Here is a 17,189-nt window from a genome sequence, read left to right as displayed (position 1 = left end):
TTTAGATGGTTTTCATTTAGTAATGGGAGACGTGAGCCCATCTAATGTACGGCATCACACTTACTACACACATTCATTCACGCTTCTCTGTTTCACACACATTTGTTCACCACCTCTCTTAAGCCCTTTTAGAGCGGTTTGTTTGCCAGAGGACGTCCAGTAATGTAATTTGTGTGTGATTTGACGGGCCAATTTGTACAGGATAAAGGATCTGTGTGATTTCCTCAAATTACCCCAGACAGCCCAGATCGAAACATTGCTGTGCGGTTGTTTACCACAGCATTTTATGGCAGGCGCCTCAGTTCCAAACAATAACGACACCCTCTGAGGCTAAATGTTAAAAAGTTCGTCCAAAAAAAAAAAAAAAACTGGACGAGAGAGGAGACTCCTGCATCTCGTTTCAATGTGGGGTGACGATCGTCATCGACAGCTGTTTCAAACGATGGTGCCTAGTCATGGCGAGGGGACGCAATATACACTGAATTGTGGATTTCAGTAGTTTTGTCATGAACTTGAAGGTTGAGGAATTGGGTCAAATCGTGCTTTACTTCAGTTGTTTTTCTTCAGGTTTTCTATGACCTGGTTTTGTTGTCATATTACTGTGATGTTGATTCAAATAGGACTGCTATAACTGAGGGAGCACTGAGTTCAGCAAATTATAGAAGATATTCACTCGGAAATTATTACGTAGCAAACTTGTAAAAACTACAAACATGGCATATTCATACTGAATAAAAAAATCAGGGATCTCTATAATCATTTAAATTGCAGGACCTCACCAAGTAAAACTCATCCAGCTCAAATAGAGCTTTAACACGCACGTTGTTGCCTTCTGGCTGTAGTACATGAGTGTTTTCCAGATCCCAATTTTTTTTCCTCTCATTTTGATCTATGATGTCGATTTTTGCCCGTTCTTCCAGAAGCACATTAGTGAGGTCAGACACTGATGCTGGACGAGAAGGCCTGGCTCACAGTCTCCGCTCTTAATTAATCCAAAAGCTGTTCTATGGGGCTGAGGTCAGGACTCTGTGCAGGCCAGTCACACCAAACTGGCTCATCCACGTCTCTATGGACCTGCTTTGTGCACTGGTGCGCAGTCATGTTGGCACAGGAAGGGGCCGTCCCCATGAAATTGTCCCAAATCTCTTGGTGCTGAAGCTTTGAGGTCCTTTCACTGGAACTAAGGAGCCGAGCCCAACTCCTGAAAAACACCCCCACACCATGATCCCCCCTCCACCAAACTTTACACTCGGCACAATGCAGTCAGACAAGTACCGTCTCCTGGCAACCGCCAAACCCAGACTCGTCCATTGGATTTCCAGACGGAGAAGCGTGATTGGTCACTCCAGAGAACACGTCTCCACTGCTCTAGAGTCCAGTGGCGGCGCTTTACTCCACTGCATTCCACGCTTTGCACTGCGCTTGGTGATGTAAGGCTTGGATGCAGCTGCTCGGCCATGGAAACCCATTCCATGAAGCTCTCTACGCTGTTCCTGAGCTGATCTGAAGGCCACATGAAGTTTGGAGGTCTGTAGTGATTGACTCTGCAGAAAGTCGGTGACCTCTGCGCACTATGCCCCTCAGCATCCGCTGACCGCTCTGTCATTTTACGTGGCCGACCACTTCTTGGCTGAGTTGCTGTCGTTCCCAATCACTTCCACTTTGTTATAATCCCACTGACAGTGGACTGTGGAATATTTAGTAGTGAGGAAATTTCACGACTGGACTTGCTGCACAGGTGGCGTCCGATCACGGTACCACGCTGGAATTCACTGAGCTCCTGAGAGCGACCCATTCTTTCACTAATGTCTGTAGAAGCAGTCTGCAGGCCGAGGGGCTCGGCTTTATACACCTGTGGCCATGGAAGAGACTGGAACACCTGGATTCAATGATTTGGATGGGTGAGTGAAAACCTTTGGAAATATAGTATATCTCAAAATTGCTAATTGCTTCCTTGTCAGAATTTAGTCCTAATAACTCAAAATCTCAAGAAAATATAACATTTTCAGAAACAAAGACACTATATGGCCAAAAGTATGTGGAAACCTGACCATCACGCCTTATGAGCTTGTTGGACATCCCAATCCCCCCTCCTCTTTTTTTGAAGCAGTAACAGGCTCCACTTTAGGCACAAGATTTTAGAGTGTATCTGTGGGAATTTGAGAATATTCAATTAAATGAACATTTGTCAGGTCAGGTACTGATTTTGGACAAGAAGACTTTTCACAAAAGCTTTTTTAAGAAAACGTATGAGCTAACTTACAAAATCTTCAATGTGTTTTTTTTTTTTTCTTAACTTCGTTTTTAAGAAAAATAATATTTTTTTTCTTAAATTATTCTGAAAAATAATTCTAAGAAAAAAGTGCATTCTTGAAAGCATATGTTCTCAAGTGTTTTCTTAACCTTACAAACTCATACTCGTCTTAGGCTGCAAGAGTTGATGAAGTAAACATCTAGATTTATCAAACACGAACACCGTCTCTGATATTCTTGCCCATCTTTGTGTCTTATTTCCAGGCACCTCACAATTATTGTATTTTCTAGGAAGAATTTTTATCCCATTGGCTATTTCTTTCACCATCACGTCTGTCTTCTGAGCGTATTAAGCTTAATAGCAGAAATAAAGTTTAATACTAATACAAAATGTATCCCACATCGTTTATGGTGAGCTGTAAAACACAACAGAGAGTTCTAAGTCATCCCAAAGGTGTTTTCTGGGGTTGAGGTCAGGGCTCTGTGCAGGTCACTGGAGTTCCTCCACAGTAAATTCGCTAACCCACGTCTTCATGGACCTCTAAAATAGGAATGTTGCCAGAAAGTTGGAAGCATATAATGTCTACAATGTCTTTTTTATGGTATAGCATTAATATTACCCTTCACTGGACTCACTGGGTCCAAACCCTGAAAAACAGCCCCAGACCATCATCCCTCCTCCACCAAACTTTAGTCTTGGCCTGTTGGCACCGTGCATTTCGATTGGTAGTGCTCTCCTGCCATCTGTCAAACCCAGATCTGTCCAGACTGCCAGCAGGTTTGTGTATAGACGAAAGCCATTTCCTACAAAGATGCTGATGCACAATTCTTGTGCTGATGTTGCTTCCAGAGGCAGTTTGGAACTATGTAGTGACTGATACAACAGAGAATAGGCGATTTGTACATGCTTCAACACTGTGGCCCTGCTCTGCGAGTTTGGCCCTACTACTTTGCGACTAAACTTGCTGCTCCTAGACGTTTCGATTCACGGTAGTAGCACTTACAGCTGACTGCAGGCAGAAATTTCATAAACCGACTTGTGGCAAAGGTTGCATTACTGGCACCTGAGCTCAATAATTAGGAGGGCTGTCCACATACTTTTGGCCATAGAGTTTACCAAGTCAAAATTTTGCCATGCCAGAAACAGAGAAGGAGAAAAAACGGACAGGCATTTTTAGAATGGGCTTCTATACGTTCAGTAATTTTCTCATATTGTACACAGTCGTGTCTTTCTTTCCCTCACTCATTCGTTCTCTGACGCATTAACTCAGTCTCCTTCACTCTGTTGTGAAGAGTGTGACAGCAGTGTGAGTGTTACAGCCGTCACTAACTTTGGCAGCATTATCGGTGTGATTAGCATTAGCAGCTTGAATAGCGCCCCACATCTCACCTTGGCTCATAAACTGCAACCAAAATGAGTATTAATCCCTTAGTGAAACACACGGTCTCCGATAAGTGTGAGGACTGGGTGCAGCGCTGTACTTCCAAACATATTTCCTAACAAATTATTTTTCTATGTGCAACGTCCACTGAGCGTCAGGGTTTTACAGAGTTTTCATCATTTAATTTGGATTATATGGTGTTTCAACATGTTCTTGCCTTGTTTTTTCACACATCATTCAGCTACCTGCCTTAAAATATCCATGTCCACTAATTGAAAAGTTTAAAACAACCAGAGCTGTACTGCACCTACCTGGAAGAGTGTTTCACCACTGGGCACAAAAACCTCTCCAAGGAGACACTTCCACATCCCAACAGCCTTATGAGGAAGGTGTGCAAAAAGAAATTTGTTTTTCATCGGATCACAAAGTGCCTGGAGTTCATTAGATTCTCTTTGGAAAAGTGGTTTCAGTTTCCTTGACCTGTATTCTAATCTAATGCTGTGGGAGAAGACCCACTGCTGTTGGCCAGTGGACATTGCAAAGTACTAAATGCATGGGTGCCAATAATAATGACCTGTGGTTTAATTAAAAGTCATTACTATTATAAACATTTTGATAGTTTGATTGCTTGAGGTTGAATTAATTAACCAGAAGGAAATTTTTGCATGACGTTTTGTTTATCCTGCACTTTATGGCCACAGGTGTATTGACACCCCTCCTAATTATTGAATTCAGGTGACCCTCTCCTGTTCCAGCATGACTGTGCCCCTGTGCACAAAGTGAAGGCCATAAAGACAGGGTTAGATGAGTTCGGTGTGCTGGATATCCAGTAGCCTGCACAGAACCCTGGCCTCAACCCCACTGAAGACCACCGTGACAAACCGCAACAAGTGTGAGCCAGGCCGTCTCGACCCACGTACCTGACCTCACAAGTGCTCTTTTGACTGAATGGGCACAAATTCCCACCGACACCCTCCAAAATCTTTTGGAAAGGCTTTCCAGAAGAGTGGAGGCTGTTATGTGCCTCAAATGGGTGCAGCTGCATATTTAATGTCCATGGCTTTGGAATGTGGTATTCAACAAGCTCCAAGAAGGTTTGCTGGGGAGGTTTCCAATCAATTCAAATCAAATTTATTTGTAGCAGTTTTTACAACGGATGTTGTCACAAAGCAGCTTTACAGAATTTTGGAAAAGACAAAGTTTCAACAGGACTGTAAGAATGTACAGAAACCCCCCGGTGGGCAAGCCAGGGGCAACAGTGGCAAGGAGAACCTCCCTCAGAGCTGAGGAAGAAACCTTGGGAGGAACCAGGCTCACCAGGGGGGACCCGTCCTCCTCTGGTCAAACTACCTACAGAGTTATTATACTACTAATATTAATAGCAGTAATATTGGTATTAGGAATAACTAGGAGTCTATGAGAACGTCAGTGTAGGGTGGGCAGCTAGTCTAAGGCAGGTGGTCTGAAGTGGGTAGCAGGAGGGCTCGGCAGTCGGTCGTCCTTCAGTGTCCAGCCGGACATGTGGGTGATTGTATACTTGGAAAGAAAGCAGGGAGAGGGAATTAGTTTTATTCTATCCGTTTGTACGTAAAACAGGGAATGTGGACATTTCCAGAGTGTGGCTAACGACTCCGGCAGATCTGACTATGACAGCTTAACTAACAGGAGAGAACCAGAAGGACACACAGACACGGCAGCACTCTGAGACAGTCTGGCATCCCTCCACTCCACCGTCCACAAACCTGAGTGACCGCGTGCGAGCAGCGGGACGACGGCACCAGTGTCTCAGTTTACTATAATTCCCTGTGTCCATGGACCCCTGGATCTGCTGCCTTTATCTAGGGGGAACATTAGCTACCAAAAGCTGAACTGAACAAGTGAGTTTTCAGCCTAGTCTTAAAGTGTCCACATACTTTTGGCCATATAGTGTTTGTGTATGTACTTGCACATGCGTCTAAGTTGCATTTACACATTTGAGATTTACATAGGATTGGCCTATATGCAATTAATTAAGTGCCCTCCTCTTCCTCTCTCGCCCCCTCGTGTGTAGGTGCGGGAGGCAGATGTGTCTTTTCTCACCTCTCCCACCCACTCTGCCAGTCGGCCTGCTGTTCTGATCTGGTTTTGTGGAGCAGGTTACTCACTCATCTCTATTCATCTCCACTGCATCATGCGCTCGCACTTCAGCTCAGCCTCTTCGCTGAGGTCAGCCTGATTTCACCTCTGTGCCTCCCAAGTGAGATTTCTTTTTTAATGACAACCTTTTGCCCATCTTTATGTCCTCATTTGAGTGAGTCTGTCTGTGTCCCCAGACTCTGGCACCTATTATCAGAGTTTGTGCTACTATTCAGTTCTCTAACTGTCTCAGCCCTTAAAATAGACTGTGACAGCTTTTAGGCCCAGAAAGTTATTGTAGCATCAGCATAGAGTAAGAAACAGTGGAGGCCACGGTTTCCACCATGACAAGTGCTCTTTATTAAACACCAGGGCAGTAAGGACCATACAAACTACTGAACTCCAGGGGGAGGTCACCACCCTGAAACTACACCAAGCCCCAACACCCACAGCCCAACACAACACAAAAAACACTTACAAACATTATAAACATTTAAGTCCCTTTTCCGGTGGGCGTGCACCGCCCTTGAGCCTCCTGGCGTGGCCATGCCTCACAGGCATCAATAGGTCAGCACCAGCCAGTAGCTGTAGTGTAATTTAGAAGCCTGTTTGAAGGAGTAGTTCAGTTTCATCCTAGTTCTGTTCTTAGCTAGAGTGAAGAAAGCATAAGAGAGAAGCATTTTGGTAGATAGAGCCTCATGAACATTACAAACACACAGCCTGTATGTTTTTCTCAAATTTCACAAACCTCCTAAATGTAAAAGTCTTAACATTACATTGAATATAGTTTTGATATGGATATTATAGACATAGTTGAGCACCTCTTTTCACTTTTCACAGTAGTTTCAGGTAAAGTGGTACACTGTAAATAACGTGCGAGTACACAGGAGCTCCATTACATCATAAATAACACAGAAAAAGGTTCAGGTTAAAACATCCATGTATACTTGAATGTCATGTAATGACTGTAGATGAGTTATGGTGGTGATGTAATGTCATAACTGTAAAAGGTGATTGAAGCACACGGTGATTAGAGACGTCTAATATAAAGCTGAATTCTGTGCTAGGTGCTGTGTCAGGCTCTGTGGTGTGTGTGTGTGTGTGTGTGTGCGTGCGCGAGGGGGAGGATGAGCTCTGAAATGGCGGTCTCAGATGTATGGCAGACAGATGACTCTGAGTCTTGATGACGTTTTCTGCGCACTGGTTAGTAAAGCGGCTCGCTATGTTCGTTCACTTCACAGTCAATGTCACGACACCTTTCACTTTCCAGCCCTCCAGTGTTAGTGTTACATCTCACCCTCTCATTGACTCATTTTTATGGAAATTGCATCAGGGTCCTCAGAGGAAAACCTTCTAGCACCCCCTCCCCTCTCCATCTCCTTCTGTCCCTCACGCTCTCTTTATCTCTCTTAGTGTCTCTCTTTCTCTCTGTTTATGTCTTTCTGTCTCGCTCTCCATATCAGTCTGCCTCACTGTATTATATCTCTCTCTCTCTCTCTCTCTCTCTCACTCTCACTCTCACTCTCACTCTCACTCTCACTCTCTCTCTCTCTCTCACTCTCTCACTCTCTCTCTCACTCTCTCTCTCTCTCTCTCTCACTCTCTCTCTCTCTCTCTCTCTCTCTCTCTCTCTCTCTCTCTCTCTCTCTCTCTCTCTCTCTCTCTCTCTCTCTCACTCTCTCACTCTCTCACTCTCTCACTCTCTCTCTCTCTCTCTCTCTCTCTCTCTCTCTCTCTCTCTCTCTCTCTCTCTCTCTCTCTCTCTCTCTCTCTCTCTCTCTCTCTCTCTTTCCCTCTCCCTCTCCCCATTGATCAGAGTTGTTTCTGTCCTGAGAACATTCCCTCCAGATCAGAGAGTAAACAAAACGAGTCGTGGCATTCCCACAACGTTGCCTACCAGTTCCTTTAAAGTGAAGCGGCTTTGACACTGGCTTCTCTATCTCCTTTCTCTCCATCTCTCTCTCTCTCTGAATACTTCTCCGCTCTCCTTTTCTGTCGCTTGTTCTCTCTCTTCTTCTTGCTCTATCCTTCACTCTCACTATTCTATACTCACTATCTCTTTCCCCTGCTCTCCCTTTTTCCTCTGCGCTCTTTCTGTATCTCTCTCTCTCCCCTTTCTCTCAACGTTTCTTTGTCTGCCTCAGTCTGTCTCTCCTCTTGTCTCCCTCTATCCATTTCTCTCATTTTCTCTCTTTCTCACATACTCTCTCTCTGTATCTCTCTCTCTCTCTCTCTCTCTCTCTCTCTCTCTCTCTCTCTCTCTCTCTCTCTCTCTCTCTCTCTCTCTCTCTCTCTCTCTCTCTCTCTCTCTCTCTCTCTCTCTCTCTCTCTCTCTCTCTCTCTCTCTCTCTCTCTCTCTCAGAGCTGTTATTGTAAGGTGGTGATTAACACAGAGGTGAACTGGTCTTCCATTGTCAACATGCATGGTTCCCTTGGCAACCAGGTTTCTGGCATTCTGGAGCAGAAGGCTGGTGGGCTGGGCTGGATTGGGGGTGGACCACAGACACACACACACAGGTTTGTTTTCAGTCAGTTTCAGGACAAGGGGTCACATGCTCCACCTGTATTATACTATACAAATAAAGTCTGTCTGTGCAGACTTTAACCTAACCCTGACCTCAGTGCCGCAAAATTTACCCTTTCACTTTTTTCAAAACCTGTGTGACAGTGTAGCTTCACCCTGTTCTGTTCCCGTTTTCTCCTACAAAGTCCTGAACATGTACAAAAACAAACGAGCACACACACACACACACACACACACACACACACACACACACACACACACACACTGTCTCTCTCCCCTATCGCCCTGTTGCTCGTGCTCATCTGCTGGGCTGAAGAGTCGTGACTAACCCAGACTCCGCTCAGTGCTGGAGCCCCCAGCTCCCCCACCCCTTTCTCTCATCACAGCGTACTCTTTCTCTCAATCTTCAGCAGCCTACAGCATAATCCCCATTCAGCAGTGAGCTGTTTTTAGCCCATTTAATGTGTGTTTACTGGAGGTAAAATTGCCTGATTAGCTTTTTAGTATACAGCTTTAAAGCTACAGCTATGGAGCATATTTCATTACACTGGCTTCATATACTCCTGCATTTTTTATTTCAACGCTGCGGTCCACAGCAAAAGTAGGGAAAACTAGTGGGTGGCAGAATTTGAAACGGCACCATTGAACAGTGGACTGTCCGGTTTACCGTCTGTCTGCTGCCAACATGTTAACAGAGAGTGTAGTGCACTACTAAGCTTTTGACAGAACATCTCAGTTATTCACATTGACAAGCTGTAATGTTTGTTTAGAGTTGCTACATCTGTCCTAATAGTGTGGCCTTTCACAAGCTTACAGAACAGATGCCATCTGAAATGAATAACCATCTAATTTTAGGACTTATGTGGCACAATTTCTCATTAGGTTTAATCTGTCCAGCCTCGCAACAGTGGTTACAATGAAGGTATTTGTGGGCGGAGCATAGACAGGTCAGCAGAAGGCATGCTGTGGTAACAGAGCTGTCCTGCTAAGGTGTGCAGTGTGATGGTGAACCTTGCCCACCTTTTTAAGCTCACACACTGCTCCCAACACGAACCCGTGCGCATGCTGACTGTGGGTGTATTCGCTGCTGTTCCAACTGGACAGGCATGGACACAGGTGCCTGTGGGATCAGACAGAGCCGGATTTAGCCCTCTGCTGCGTCCCTTGCTCTCACCACAAAGCTCTTTTCCACCCACACTCTCTTTTCATCCCACACCCGCAAACACAAGAGATGCATCAGTGCCTCAAAATAGCGGTCAAAACTATTCATAGTTGTTGTAATTCAATTGGGATTTTTTCTTCTTGCTGAGTAACTGGTAAGCGTTACACAGTGCGGCACATTGCATGAGTGCTCCCAGGCCAGATACCTGAGAGAGCAGGGCTGAGACGAGACGAAGGGTTTAGGTCATTAAAACGCAACCGGGGATCTGAGTCTTACTCCTAGGGAAAGGGGTTGGACTTAAGTGATCTAGGGATCTCTTCTCTGGGTGGACAAGGGCAGCTGAGCAGGTCCTGGCCATCCAGCTGAAAGGGTGTTTGGGAGGTAGTCTCTGGAGGGCCAGGATACTTTGAGCGACCGCCAGCCTGCCTGGCACACGGCCTCTATTTCTATTCCAGCTCTCGCACGGGGACACTGAAATGGGTTAGGCACTGCGTTCAACATTCCTGTCCAGCCATTTAATTAGCTGCTGGCCTCAATACACATTTTCCTGCTATTGTGCTACAAGCGATGATGTGTTGTTGTTCTGACTTCAGCAGAGCTTTTGACCCCATTCTGGCTCTACATGGAAAATTAATTGTGCTTCATTTGTTTAACAGCTAGTGACTTGAGTGCAGATATCAAAGTATCAGTGATTCTAAACATTAACCAATGATGGGTTTTAATAAATAAAAACCTCCTTAATATTTTAAATACTTTGGAAAACTTGAAAAACTCCTCTGCTTCATCAGGACTGTTCGGCTGTTTCAGGCGTAGCCATGGCTGCGTAAACAACCCCAGGGCTCCTGATTTCGTTCATTTTCTAAGCTTTTATTTTCTGGCAGAGGTCACACTTTGTGAGAGAGTCAGATTCAAGGGGGGGGGGGGCAGTAACAGTAGTGGGGAGTATTAATAAAGTATAATACTGTGGCTAGTCAGCTACAATGAATCGTTAAAACAAGGTTAGCATTTGTTGAGTAAATCAGACTAACCAACAAACTGCGCAGAGAGAGCATTAAGCACACTTTGCTTGGCAGACATCCAGTGGCAGTAAAGAAAGAGCATGTGTTACAGTCATTTTAGCCGCATTAAGGGGTGTTTTTAAAATGCTGGTAGTCCTTCCGGCACAGCTAAAGAGTACAACAGTGTTTTAGGGCCACTGTAAAAAAAAATTAATAATAGACTTCAGAAATAATGTCATATAATTTCAAGATAAAAAGTCGTATAGTTTGAGAATAAAGTTGAAATATTTTGAGGATAAAGCAGGCCACTGGCAGGGGCTTTGCCATACCACGTTGGGGTCTTGGTTACCTTAGTGGCAGTGATGAAGACTTGAGGTCCACAGCATAACTCTACCAACTATTATGACTTTATTCTTGAAATATTATGGCTTTATTCTCAAAATATCATACCGTGTGACTTTTTTCTCAAAATATTATGACTTTATTCTTGAAGTGTTGCAGCTTTATTCCCAAAGTCTTTTTTTTTTTACACAGTGGCCCTAAAACGCTGTGGTAAAAGCGACAGTGTTAGTGTGGGGTGGTGTTGTGGCATTGAGCCGCTGATGAAAAATCTGCCTTAATTCTCAAATCCGAATGAGGGAACAGTTAACAGAGGAGCCTATAGTTAAAAGCACAGAGTAGCAAAGGAAGCTGACTAACCGTGTTAATTACTGCATAAACATTGTTTTAAATCATGTGATTAAGCCTAATTCACTCAACGGTCCATATAGGAATACTACGCTGCCAGAAACAGCCCACTTTGAATTTAATGTGGTTGTGAAGTCACAACCACGAACACATTTACCAATGACTGCTCATCCATATTCAAGTTATCGGGCACAAATAGCTAAAATTAAAATGGAGAAAGTGGCTTCAGGTAAAAGTATTGCCTCTCTAGTGGACGTCAGGGTCACGTGACTCGCGTTCTTCTCCCAGCTTGTGTAAAGTTTCTCTCTGACTGAAGGGAACGTCCCCATTCAGAGAAGGAAATTGGTGGCGGCACTGACAGCGTCACTAAATCTCCTGCCTCCAGTCTTTGGAAGCGTATTAAACTGCACTGGCTCGTTGCCTGTGACTCATCTGGCATTTGAGGCTCACTGAAGATCCATCCCTTCAGTCTGCAGCTCGCTCTTGTTCTCACTCCCTGAGCCTTCCTCACTTTCCCTCCTTCGCCTTCTGCCAGGATGCCTCCTTTTTCACAATGAACAGCCACCATTCAGCTCCCATTTGAAAAGATCACGCAACATATTGTCTTTAACCAGCACCGCCTTGTTTACTTAGTACACAATGCACAGCAGATTTTTATATAAGATTTAACGAAACGTAGAAAGAAAACAAGATGTAACTGCAATAGCTCTGTGTTTTACCTGCAGCCAGATGCCAACACAGTACCCTCGGTTTATGAATGGTTAGAACATGCAGGACGTTGTAAGAAAAATAAAACCCATATTAAACAACAGGAACACTGATGTGAAGCACCACGCTTATGTGGTGCTTGTCTCTCAGGACCAGACGTGATCTGAGAACACGCCTGGGGCTTATGCCTTCTGAACTTTTAGAGCATTTTTGCAGCCCTTGGCTCCGAACACTGTGCAGAACCTTGGATAGGAACATTTCTTGAGAATTGTCTTTTAAGAGCGAATCAATCTACGAAAAAAAAATGTATTATTTCCCTAAACTTGGCACCTAAATGAGAGAGGGGAGAAAAGCTAGTGTTGTCTTTTCCCCGGCGCCGTGGTGAACATGCTAAGAAAATTTCTTAACTACAGAACCGGTTCTGTGGTGCTGCATGTACATTAAACAGCCTGAATACTTGGGTATGTGTGCATACGCATCCCTAATGTACTTATCTGTCGACCTGGCATGCTTTTCAGCTTTGACCGACGGACACTCAGTGGTCACTTTTTTTTAGAAACACTATTGCTGGAGTACAGTTTTGACTTCGCTGCTAGAAAAAACTGCATATCTTTGCTGTCAGGACAAAGTACCCTGTATCTCCGTTCTTACCATTTTTAATATTTTAACAGAATTTGAAAATGTCAGCTGCCCTTTAACAATGTATTAAAATTTTATGATGAATGGGGCGACAGGCATGGTGTTAAATTAAACAGGAACGCTTCAAAATTACTTGGAAAAATATTTCCTTCCATCAACTTCAATTGAAAGCTAAGAAGACTTTTCTTGCTCTTATTATCATTTTGAACTTTGAGGTTTTGCGACATCGTGTTGTATTCTGGAAGCTGTTATACTGATCACCACCAAAGCTGGCAAACGTTGTGCTTTGGATGCCGGTCATGCTGGGTAATCAAGTACCTGCAGCAGACCAGCCTAAACCAGCATAAACCCCAAGCTGTTCTAAGAATTCCATGCTGTTTTTTCAGCAGGGTATAAATGTATGTCAGGCATCCTCCTGGTGTCTATTCACTGCCTCAGCACGCTGGATCCAGCTCATGAAGGACCTGATAATCAGTTGATGAGCTGGATCGGGTGTATGTGGGCAGGGAACGGTAGAAACTGAGCAGTGGGCCCCCAGGTGAACGTATGGCTATGACTTCCTTACATCCTGGTGTATTTAAAAGCAAAGCTGTGATGTAACCGGCTGTCGGAAGAGTGGCACCCAGAAGAAAAGCCGTGTTGTAATGTGAACGTCTAACCCTTCCTGTGGTCCTGGGCCTCTGAGCACTCTCAGAAGCTGGAAGTATCAGGTGTGCCACTGACCCTTTTAGGCTTTGTTCTCTCCTCCGCCACTGAGACCACTACGCCACGAAACTGGAACAGTGAGGCTTTTGTGCTGGACTGCGATGTGAAATACTTCAGATGAAAAGGCTTGTCCTGGGCTTTAAATGCTGGAGTGACCGAAGCACCGGGGTGCGAGCAAAGCTTCCTGGCATGGCACGAAGTACCAAGGCTTAGCATTTGACTGTGTGCTGGCACACGGATCTGTTGAGACTTTAAGACGCGTGACATTTGTGATTGAAGAGGGTTTTTTGTGACGCAGTTCAGAAGATGGGCTTTGAAAGTGCACGAAAACAGTCAGAGATGTAAGAGCTACCTTGGCCTGTAAGGAGGACCAGAGTGAGGTAAGCCTTCTAATAGCATTTTCCCAAGTCATAGGAGACATAGGACTACTCATTTAAGAATTATTAGAAGAAAAAAGTGGTTCGTGTAACACGGCACAGCTCCAAAACTTGGCACACACCTGCTTATCCAACGTTTCTTCTGATAGGCAGTTTTGCCGCGGTGGCAGCCTCTACTCTTCTGGGAAGGCTTTACTCTGTATACTTCACCAACGTTGTTCTGGGGTGGTACCTCAAGGTATGTCTTCGGTTCCATTATTAGAGAACATAATTGTATAGTAAATAATTCTACCACTGTACAGTTGTGGGGCTGAAACAGTGCAGGTATTGCTCTAATAATCACTTTTGTTCTCTTTGTAAAATCATTCTAATTCAAGAATGCATACAATAGAAAACACTGGACTTCATTATAGACTATGCAAACTAATCATGGCCATGTTTATTCCATTTCCTCACATTTTCAGTGAGTCATATCATCTGTCTCAGTTCATCAATAAGAGCCAGCTCTTTTGGCTTCCGAACAGGTCCACATTCATGCCAGGCTTTTCATACTCAGTCAATATTACGACCTATTATTGTTTGTTTTAGTCTATTTATAAGTTAAGTTATCAAACAGCACTCAGCCTCACAACTGAATATTGCATGCTCTTGTATGGGGAGGCTGTGGGTAGCAATGTCACCTCCCAGCAAGAAGATTTCGCTTCCCTGGCTGGGCACCCCGGATCCTATCTGAACGGGAGTCTGAATGTTCTCCCCATGTCTGCGTGGGTTTCCTCCCACAGCCCGAAGACATGCAGCCAGGCCAACTGGATATGGGAAATTGCCTTTAGGTGTGAATGTGTGTGACTTTATGTCTGTGTGTATGACATGCAATGGACTGGCAACCCGTCCAGGTTGTTTCCTGCCTTCTGCCCAATGACTGCTGGGATAGGCTCCACCACCCCCAGTAACCATGTTACCGTTATGAAAAATCAACAGGCCATTTTTCAGAGACCATCTAGGAAATCCCAGTTTCTTTCGCCGTCATTCTGTAAGGCGTCTGCGACAAAAATCTCAAACATCTATTACCTTTCATTTACCCTGATGGCATTCGCAGCACAGCTACTCAGCAAAGGAAAGCTGGAGTTTATTATATCCCCTCAAACAGCCTATTTATTCTACACTATTACCGTTTATTATGTGTGTCTCCAGTGCGCAACAAGGTGTCGTCATTTCAAGCAACAGTATAATCTGCTAATATCTCAGCATTCTGGCTAGATTTGACTGTAGATATAAAGTCAGATATATGACAATATTTTATCGCTGTCCTGATCATCTTTTTATCATGATAAACAATATATGCCGTTCTGAGCTTATCGTGGATATGGTCAGATCGTGGACATGGTCAGACCACTGATCACTGACCAAATGCATGTCGTTTCAGAGCGAGCGTGTTTAGTTTTGTTTAAATGGATTCTGTGCAGGACAGTTTGTGAAATGTTAAATATAAATACATTTTTGAGCTTCTGATGGTTTTAAAATGTCGGACTACAACTACAACACATGCTGTGCGTAATACATACTGTGAAAATGTCTTTACGGACCTTAATATTGGGGGCAGTCGTGGGCTGGAGGTCAGGGATCTGGCCCTGTGGCGCCGCCCGGTCGGCGGTTCGATCCCCAGGGCCGACAGTCCATGACTGAGGTGTCCTTGAGCAAAACACCTAACCCCCAACTGCTCCCCGGGCGCCGTGGATTGACCTGCCCACCGCTCCGGGCAAGTGTGCTCACTGCCCCCTAGTGTGTGTGTGCTCACTAGTGTGTATGTGGTGTTTAACTTCACGGATGGGTTAAATGCGGAGGTGGAATTTCCCCGGTTCCCCGGTTGTGGGATCAAAAAAGTATCACTTATACTTACTTACTTATGATTTGCCATATCACTCACCCCTAAGAAAACGCTTCACTGGATGACCTGCCTCTTCAACACAAACTGGCTCCCAGCATTCACCCAAAGAGCCGCCTCAAGCATAAACGTCATGTCACTGAAAAACGGAGCGTTACCAAGTAATGAACTACACTCATATGTACTATGAATGTCATGAGGAAGGATTATGACGTAGATTTCAGACTGGCACAGAATGATATGCCAAAAAAACAGAAGCTCAGCTACAGAGTGAAAGGGATGAGCTCAGACGGTTGCAGCGATCCAGTGTGGCAATATTTTGGTTTCAAGCTGAACCACTGGAGGTTACACGATATACAGAATATAGTTATTACAGAAATGATTAAGTAATGTTAACAGCTCACCCAGAGGATAATTATACAGTAATTATATTATCTTCAGGGTAAATGCGAGCGATAGTTTAAGGCCCTATAACGCTCTCCTGTGGTTCATCCCTGATGGAAAAGCTAACACAGATCAGCAGGCATCCCATGGTTTATGTGGGTCTGGTGCTGATGTAGCTGGTCACCCAACATGGTAACGCTGGCTGACCAGCATACCAGCATCCAAAACAATTTTAACGGGAATTGGCTTTAGGATTTCCAGCAGAGACTTCTAGTTTCTGGCAGAACATCTTCAGATCCCATTAGAACACCATAAAATTGCACTCAGAGTGACTGGCCATTAGCCATAGCCACTGGTCACCTGTTAAACCATTACGATCCTTTCCATTGTGATATGAACCCATTAAAAATGCCAAAACACATTACAAAACCACCAGGAACCAACAGAAACTGTTTTTTTCCAGCAGGGACATTTTACTAGAAGGGATAACTACATTTGGATCATGATGATGGATGATGGATCATAGCAGCAATTCTACAGACGATAATCATTGGTCTGTATTTACATTACAGTCCAGGCTTAGTGACTAGTGCAGGCTAGTTTAGCAGAGCACAGGTCCTAGTGAGGCCTTGCAGTCCAGGTTTGAGTCCTTCCACATCCATTTATGGGCTCATGATGGGATCAAACATCAGCTGATCAGTTGGTTCAGGTTTGTGAAGACACAGAATTAGACTGAGAAACGCATCGTTTGCATAACTGTAGGTTAGCTGGTATCGTTGCTGGAAAACCATGTTGGTCGACACTGGTCTGAACTGGTTTATGCTGGTCTGGCTGGGTTGTTCTAGCAGTTTTATCTCTAGTTTTATCTGAGTATTATATGAGAAACAGGGTGGCACAGTGGCGTGGTGGGCAGCGCTGTCGCCTCACAGCGAGGAGGGCCTGGGTTCGATTCCCTGACCGGGGTCCTCTCTGTGTGGAGTCTGCATGTTCTCCCCATGTCTGCGTGGGGTTCCTCTGGGTTCTCTGGTTCCCTCCCACAGTCCAAAGACATGCAGTCAGGCCAACTGGACATGCTAATTTGCCCCTGGGTGTGAGTGACTGTCTGTGTCTGTCTGCCCTGCGATGGACTGGCGACCTGTCCAGGGTGTATCCTGCCATCCGCCCAATGACCACTGGGATAGGCTCCAACACCCCCATGTGACCCCAAGGGAGAAGCGGCTTAGAAAACGAATGAATATTAGTACTAATATAATAACAGTTTTACAGTAATTACAGCTGTACTTAACCTTAAAACCACAACAGTATTTGTATTGACAGTAGCAACAGGATAGTGGTTGGTCAGTGTAGTGGGTAACACCTCTGCCTTCTACACT

The sequence above is a fragment of the Pygocentrus nattereri genome, chromosome 17, assembly GCF_015220715.1.
Source record: "Pygocentrus nattereri isolate fPygNat1 chromosome 17, fPygNat1.pri, whole genome shotgun sequence".
NCBI classification, from domain to species: Eukaryota; Metazoa; Chordata; class Actinopteri; order Characiformes; family Serrasalmidae; genus Pygocentrus; species Pygocentrus nattereri.
Note: the sequence above shows the minus strand (reverse complement) of the source record.